Below are 7,950 nucleotides of genomic sequence, written 5' to 3'. Positions count from 1 at the left end.
GGAATCTCCTTGTGTAATAGACACTGCACTGCCCCAGGGAGGGGCTGGTTGGGGGTCTGTGGAAAGTGGGGAGAGTAAGCACTGAGCTGCCTCCAGCTGGGTTATGGCAGGGCCTGGGGGATGTAAGTGATCTCCTGAGATCTCTTCCAACGTGGGGTTTACGATTCTGTTATTTCTACCAAGTGCCCGTTTGAGAGGAGCTGTGTGGGGGATATGGTTGGGGGTGGTGTGGAGGAGAGGGCTGGGGGGGTGGGGAGGAGTGGTGGCTGCAAAGGTGGCGGGGCTGGACCTGGGAGGACCACAGATGTCAGGCTGCAGCCGCCAAGCCAGGCCGGGTGATTCTGGAACAGGGCAGGCAGACGGCCACCCACCCGTCTGCACCAGGGAGGCTGGGGATGAGCGGGGCGCCTCCGTGCCCTGAGGACCGGCCCAGTGCTCAGGCCCCACAGCTGGGGGGAGGGCTGCTCTTGGGAACAGCTGGCGGGACCTGGCGGGGAGGCCCCAAGTGGAATCAGGCCTCAGGGCTCAGACCCCGACCCTGACCTGCCGTCTGCGGAGCCCTTTGCCGTGTCCCCTTCAGCCCTTGCCACACAGCGCGGTCAGAGGGGAGGGGACCAGGCCCACGAAGTCATGCCAGAGATGTCCGGAAGGCCATGCATCAGGAGGGGTGAGCAGGACAGCGTTGGCCCGGAGGAGCGGCCTTGGGGTGTCTCCCACACGAGGAGCTGCGTCCCCAGGGTTTCTCCATCTGCACGCTGCTCTGGCCACCTTCTCCTTGGGCGCTGGCAGGGCGGTGACGCCCAGGCTGGAGAAGGCCGGGCCCAGGGAGGCCCCGGGAGCCCTGGAGGGCACCGTGAGGACGGGCAGTGCCCACAGCAACCGGAAAAACACTCACCCCTTCTACCCACGCACCACGCACCAGGGAGAAACACGTGCTTTGAAAACGCAAGTTGCCTTGAAGACCAGATTAGTAGTGGTTATTGCCAGCAGTTTAATTAGGTGTCCTAAATACACTGGAACCTGGGCATTTAATTTAGATTTATAGGGACAATTTAGGTTTAGAAGACCAGTTATTATGCGTTAAGTATAGAAAAATGCTGTTTGAATTTCACAGGCGACATTCCTTGAAGTGTGAAAAGAACACTTTGTAAACTTAGATTCCCACCGCCCCCCCCCCCGCCCCCGCGCGGAGGCTGAGAGCAGACAGGGAGTGTGGGAGGGGTGGGCACCCCCCATCTCCTGGTGCCGGCTTCTTTGGGGCATCCGGGTTTCCTCCCCTGGGTGGTTATGTAATCAAACGCGGACACGGCACCGCGGAGGAGGCGCTCACTTAGTGCTGAGACCCGGATCTGCATCCAGAGAAGCTTGGGAGCTGACGGGCGGGGGTGGGCAGGCCGGCGGGAGCTCCCAGGATGGGAGTCTGGAGCCCTGTCTGCTCATTGCCCCCTCTGCATTTTCTGGCCCGTGACCTTGGGGCGCTCACCTCTCTTCTGAGCCTCCAGAGCTCAGAACCAGGAGGGGGCAGGGGCCGGTGGTCCTGAAGCTCTCTGGCCCTGACGGTGGGTGGATCTGGCCCCACGTGCTCTTGGGGATGACCGTGTGCTTCCCATTGGCTGATGGATGCCGTGGCCATGACTTCCCGAGCCGCCTCGCTCTGTCACACACACAGCCCCTGCAGTCCCGCGAGAGCTCTGTTCTCATGACACGGCCTCCGGCGACGCTGTGGGCTCTGGGTCGGGCAGGCCTCCCCGCAGGCAGGGTCAGGCCCAAGCTGCAGGGCAGGTGGACAGAAGGGAGGCGGGGAAGACGCGGGCCCCGGGCTGGAGGCGCCCCTGGCCTGGGGGGACGTGAGACGCCACCTCCCCGGAGAGCCCTGAACGTGCCGGAGACCAGGAGGGATGCCAGGGAACTAGGGAGGAGGCCTTCGGGGTCCTTTACTCAAACTCCCTTCATTCCAGGTGGGGGCCCTGCGCGGGTTCACACGGCCTTCTGGTGACAGGTGGGGACAGCGGGAGCTGTCCTCACCTGCCAGAGGAGTGCCGCTCAGAACCACTCGAAGGTGTAGGCTTGGCTCCTGCCGGGGTCTCTCTCCTCACTCTCGGACTCCCAGCACCTCACACTCAGTTCCTAGCTGTCCCTGTGGCTTCTCACCCTGTACCGATTGTGCTAACGGATCCCGAGAGAGGCTGGGGCAGGACAGTCGGCTCCTGGAGTCCAGGAAGAAAGGCTCGTCCCAGACCTCGGGTGGTCACTTGGCCCGAAGATTGGGTACCCATCTGTTCCCTGTCTCACTTCCCTGTGCCCCTGCTAGGACTGCCTGCACCACCCGATAAGCACGTGTCCCTGTATCCTTCCCTCAAGTTCTGCTTCTGGGAGGGGGCCCACCCTGTCTTAGGTTGGGTGAAAACCAGACAGGGGGCACACGTGATGATAAGGGCTACAGAGAATAATAAAGCAGGACCAGATGGTCGAGGGGAAGGAGGGGACGTGTTTTAGCCAGAGCGACAAGGGGAGGGCTGTCGGGGACAAGGGGAGGGCGGCCGGGGCATCACATTTGAGCAGAGACCTGAACAGAGCAAGAAGTTGAGACAACGGAGATGTTGGGATGGGGTGGGGAGCATTCCAGGCTGAGGGAGGAGCAAGGGACGGGTAGGGGGCAGCGGTGTGTTTGGGGACCAGCAAAGAGCCCTGCAATGGTGCAGGTGGGCCAAGGGCACGGGTGACAGGCCAGGAGCAGGAGTACGATAGGCAGGGCTGGTGCGTAGACAGGCATAGGGCTTGTAGGCGGTGACCTGAGACTCTAATCCGGGTTATGGAATGTAAGGGACTCAGTGGTGCCCTTGTCCAGAGGGTGACATGGTCCCAAGGATAAGGGTCCAGGGCTTGAAGTCTGGCTCCGTCTCTGCCCCTTGGCTGCTGTCTGATGTTGGGCATCCTCTGAGCGTTGGTTTTCTCTTCTGTAAAACAGAGATAAGGATACCCACTGGCCGAGCAGTGGTGAGGGAGGATGAGGGGCACATCACGAAGCCCCTGGCTCCCGGGCAGTATTCAGTAAGTGCTGATTCCTCCACTGCCAGCTGCACATGACTGGAGAGGTAAGGAAGGGTCAAGTTCACCAGGCATCCGTGTGAAGGTCATTCTCACAGCCCCAGGAAATGTGCGGCGTGATCTCATTTCCCACATTTGCCATAGAAGTTGGGTACATGGGGCCTGGAGCCACATGGGAATGAATACCAACCCCCCCTCCCCCCCCTCCTGCCCCTCGGGAAACCCACTGAGCCTCCCTGGGACTCAGTTTCTCCTTTGTGACATGACACCATTATGGAGGAATCACGCATGAGGATTGAATGAGATCATGCGTGAAAATGGAAATCTAGCTACTACTCGACATTTATCAGTTCCTGGAGGGTGGGGACGAGGTCGACCGTGTCCCCGACCAGCGTCCCTCCTAGAGCACTGCCGGGCCAAATCCTTGTGTCTGGTGTTCTCAGCCGAGCCTGGTGGCCCCTCGGGGCAGCCGCGTGTGAGGACATCCATACCTCCCCCGGTTTCCAATCCTGTTTTTTCCACGATCCTGATCGTATCTCCAATCTGCTGCCCTGGAACCAACGTAGACCTTCATCTCTGGCCATCTGTCTGCCCAGGCAGAGGGCACACACACACAGATGTGCCGCTCCAAGTAAGTTCTGACCGTGGGGAGGCCCTTCCTTCCTTGTGGTTTTTCAGGGACACTGCTGGGTGGGGCTGAAATGCTGCAGAGGGTCCGGCTGGTGCAGAGCGTCAGGGGCGACCATCTGAGCACTTTCCCTCTTCTGACTTGGCATCAGGAGCCTCACATGAGGTCACTGGTGGGAGTGAAGGGGACAGTAGCGGGGAAGGGGTTGGGGCTGGCAGAGTGTGAGCCGTCTGCCCACGTGACTTCCTTGCGACTCCCAGGTCTGCTAGAGTATGAACCTGTCATGCATGTCCAGCTTTACGGCTGAGTGGGTCAGGTGACTCCTGTTTTCTGATAATCCTCCAGTGTCTCAGGGTCACCTGATGCCACATGCAGACTATCTTTTAAGGGTGCAAAGATTTACTCCAATTCCCTGAGGACCTGGGCGATTGGGACCTGTTGCAGGTTCCATAGCTACCCCGTCTATCGTGGACAATTTGAGGCTTAGCCGTGGAAGACCATGCCAGGAGGAGCAAGCTATCTCTCATCACAGAGGCGATATTCAAACATGCCCACCACGTTGGACCCCAGCAGCTTCACCTAGGTGTCGGAGCCGTGAACTTGGTGGGGTTTGCTCCCACCAGCTGGTATGCGTGTGTCTTATTCAAGCTTCTGGGGGTGTTGTCCGCTTCCTGGCCAGCAGGTCCAGAATGCATGGTGTCATTGGTCGAGTCAGCATGACGTTGTGCGACATGCTGACCGTCGAGGCCCTCTGGTGTAGATCACGTCCTAGCAGGAGAGGTGACATGGTCGCAAGGCAAGACGGGGTGTTCTGTTCTTGTTGAGCTATAGCGAACTCCTTCTGCTGTTGCGAGGACAACAGCCACCCGCGGGGTCGGGAGCCGTGTTGACTTTCTCCGCTGGAAGAAATACCACATCTGGACTAGCAGGTGCCTTCGAAAGCACCACCTGAGTGAGTTTATAATAATTCATGGTCATTCTCCAAGATTGATCTGCCTTTAGCACACAAGGCACAGGCGAGTCAGATGCAAAATGCAGAGTTGGAGTCACCACGTCAACGTCTTTTATTGTTACAGGGTCTTCAAGCCAGGGAAGGGTGTTTTCCTCGAAGAGGGAGCAGGGTCTGCCATAGATGGGGAAGGAGGCTTGGGGAGACTCGGGGTTCAAGGTCCTCAGATTCATCTGAGTTCTCGTTCCAGTCCTCAGGACGCCCTTCTTTTTCGATCAATGCCTGATTGATTTCACCTACGGGATTCGGCAAGGCTGGGAGTCAAATTCAATTTACACCGTAATTCTGCCATCCGCGGGGCTGGACTCCAATGTGCTTGGATTAAATTTTGGGCCTGAGTTTCAGCTGTGTCTTCCCTGTGTCTACAGAAGGTAAAACATTTCTTTAGGGCCTCATAAAATCTCTGTTCCCCGAGGGTACTTTGATCTGAGAGTTCAGAGTCCTTAGCTTGTTATTTTCTTTCCACACTCTCCCTGGAACAGTCAGAAGTGGCCATCAAGCCCCAGGCTTCTTGTTGTGGGCAGCACTAACGGTCAAGTGCAGCGGTCACCCGGTGTAAAGCCATGCCCTCAAGTGACATTTCACCCCAGGCAAACCCAAGGTTCATTCCGGAAAACAGAATCTCCAACCAGCCCACACAGAGAGGACGGTCCGCAGAGACACGGGTCGTGAAGGGTTGTTGGGGCCGACGGAGCAGGAAGGGAAGGGAAGGGCCCCCAGGGCTTAGGGACTCGGCACGCTGCCACCCGGGGCTGGGGAACCCGGGATGAATCCTGCACCTGCTGTGGCCTCCGGTGGAGCTGATCGCCACGGCCGCGGAGATCCCCGAGTCCCCGCTGTTGCTGGAGCCACAGGCCGCTGCTGAAAGGACAAGAGAGGCAGGAACAGATTCCTTACCTCTGCCTTCCCGGTCCTGGGCCAGCACCTCTCATCGTCCGAACCTGGCTGGAACTGGCAGTCAAGGGAGACAGGGACATGTGACTTGTGGGTCCGGCATCGCACAGACAGTGGCCACCGAGCAGAGAGCCGAGACGACTGGACGAAGGACCAGCACATCGAGACTTGACTTTTGTACCAGCCAAATCCGTTCTGTGGCTTCCTGCTGGGTCCTGAGAAGGGGGCGCTGAGACTCAGTTTCCCCATGAATCATCACAGATTGAAGACTGAATTAACTGAAGTGTGGACGTGCCATCACGGTGTTTGGAACAGAACACCCTTTTCCCTGGGGTTCCTTGCTTCGCCCTTAACTCGCTCTCCGACCTCGCACGCGTGCCCGGGCCTCACCTGTAGACCGAATGGGTTTTGGACTGAGGTCCCGCTGTGCTGTGTTGTGCAACATCCCTTCACTGAGCAGGTTGGAACTGGAAGGAGAGGTCAGGGAGGCTCTGGAAAGTTCTGAGCCATGTGCTTCACTGGAGAACGTGTTCAAATATTAGCTCACACTTCAGCCACTGCCCCCCCCCCACCCCGTGCTACTGTTGCCCCGGCCACACCACACTGGTCTCTGTTCCTTTCGATGTGCCCCCCCTCGGCCCTGCCTTGCAGACAAGGAGTGGCCACGGGCAGTGTGCTCTGTGCCCTGTGGGGGCGTCTGAGGGGTTATGGTGGGGACTTCAAAGCAAATCCATCACGAAGATTAGGTCGGTAAGCTCCAGGACCTTCCAGGGGCTTGAGTGTCTGAACTTTGGGGATTGTCTTCTTTGGGCTGTAATTAATGAGTTTCAACCTTTCGGAACTCAGGTTTGGGAGGTGCTGGGGACGTGGTCCCAGCTGGGGTCGCTGGGAACACTTGTAGCTTAGCAGTGAAGGGATTTTTGAGTTCCCGTTCTGCCAGCTACTTGCCTCATGGAGTCACTGGGGCTCTTTAAGACTCAGTTTCCTCCTTTGTAAAGTGGGATTAATACTATCTACTGTAACTGACATGCGTTGCTTTGTCCCCTTGTCACCCCCTCCCCTGTCTGGGTATGGCACCCTCTCCCCTTCCTTTAGGAAACTAAGCCTCCTGCACCTGCCAGGCCATGGGATTCCAACAGGCCTCCTAACCTACCTCCTGTCCATAAAGACAGTGAAAAGTCCAGCCAGACCACTCCTAGTATCTCGACCCCTGGAAACAGTAACTGGTCCAAGGAGTCAGCCCTGGATCCAAATTAAGCCAAGAAGAATCCTTGCCTGGGTTTTGATATCCGGGTACTGGGAGGGAGCAGTGCTTTCTTCCCTAAGGAGTCCCAGACAGGGTGATGCAAGGTTACTGATGCCAATGGTTATGACTCCCTTTCCCCCTCCCTCCTTTGCCCGCCCGTTGACGGATTCCAGCAGTAAGGGGAAGAAAGAGCTACCCCAATTCTCACCACAAGGGAAGGGAAGCACAGCAAAGAGATAGTAAGAAAAAACAGAGACCCAGTTCTCTAGTTTGAGCCCCTGGATCCAGCTATGCCTGAAGCAGGTGTATCTCTGCTCATTCTCGTTCTATGGAACACTCTTTAGTTTGACCACTTTGGATTTAGTCTGTGACAAAAGAATCCTAACCAACAGACCTAATTCTCTGGGGATGGTGGGGAGGTGATTAAATGGAATACGTAGTAAGGGGCTTAGCAGAATGCTTAGGAACACAGGTTTTTATGACTACCGTTGTCACAGTCATCTGTGTGTTTGTTTCGAGCACAGGAGTGGCTGCCACTCACCTCTGTGGTCCCTGTTCTTCACATCCCTTACCTGGGAAGAAAATAGGAGGCTTTCCAGGCGAGAGGAGCAGCGTGAGCAGAGGCGTGGCTGGCTGTGGGCAAGCAGAGACGAACCTGCAGGCCCTCGGAGCCACCGTTCCTTTCGCAGCCCCTCTCTGGGTCCCGACGGGTCCGGGCATCCTGACCAGGCTTCCTCCCAGAGAACAGAATGACCTGTTTGTTCCAGCTGGCGTGCGGGGGGATCACAGCCTCGCCGACCACCTGCCAGCCTGGCCTTGCCTGGAGGTCCTGCTGCTCGTGCCATGCAGGTGCGCTGAGCTCCACACCGTTCCCACCACAGGCGGCAGGCACCTGGCCCCCCTCGACCTCTGGGCTGGCTCAGCTCCTCCTCCTGCCTCAAATGCAAGAAGCTCAGTATGGTGAGTGACCGTGGACTTTCAGGACAGACTCGTTTGTTCTACAGAAGGGGAAAGGGGCGTGTCCAAGGCCACCTAGGGAGGTGGGGGCACTGCCATTAATGTTCTTAGCTTTCTTGTGGTCTCTTCCCCCTGGCGCAAGTCAGGACTTATCAATTTCTCCATCCA

At 57.7% G+C, this 7,950-nt stretch overlaps 1 long non-coding RNA gene across 1 annotated transcript; it reads left to right on the top strand.

Annotated features, from left to right (window-relative positions):
* Nucleotides 1-2,868: 2,868 nt before the first annotated feature.
* Nucleotides 2,869-5,832, top strand: LOC123379544. The gene is made up of 2 exons (XR_006584115.1): nucleotides 2,869-3,095; nucleotides 3,492-5,832. It is a non-coding gene; the product is annotated as an uncharacterized LOC123379544 (long non-coding RNA).
* Nucleotides 5,833-7,950: the final 2,118 nt, after the last annotated feature.

Source organism: Felis catus, chromosome C1, assembly GCF_018350175.1.
Source record: "Felis catus isolate Fca126 chromosome C1, F.catus_Fca126_mat1.0, whole genome shotgun sequence".
In the NCBI taxonomy this organism is placed as follows: domain Eukaryota; kingdom Metazoa; phylum Chordata; class Mammalia; order Carnivora; family Felidae; genus Felis; species Felis catus.
This window is presented reverse-complemented; position numbering and strand designations above follow the sequence as displayed.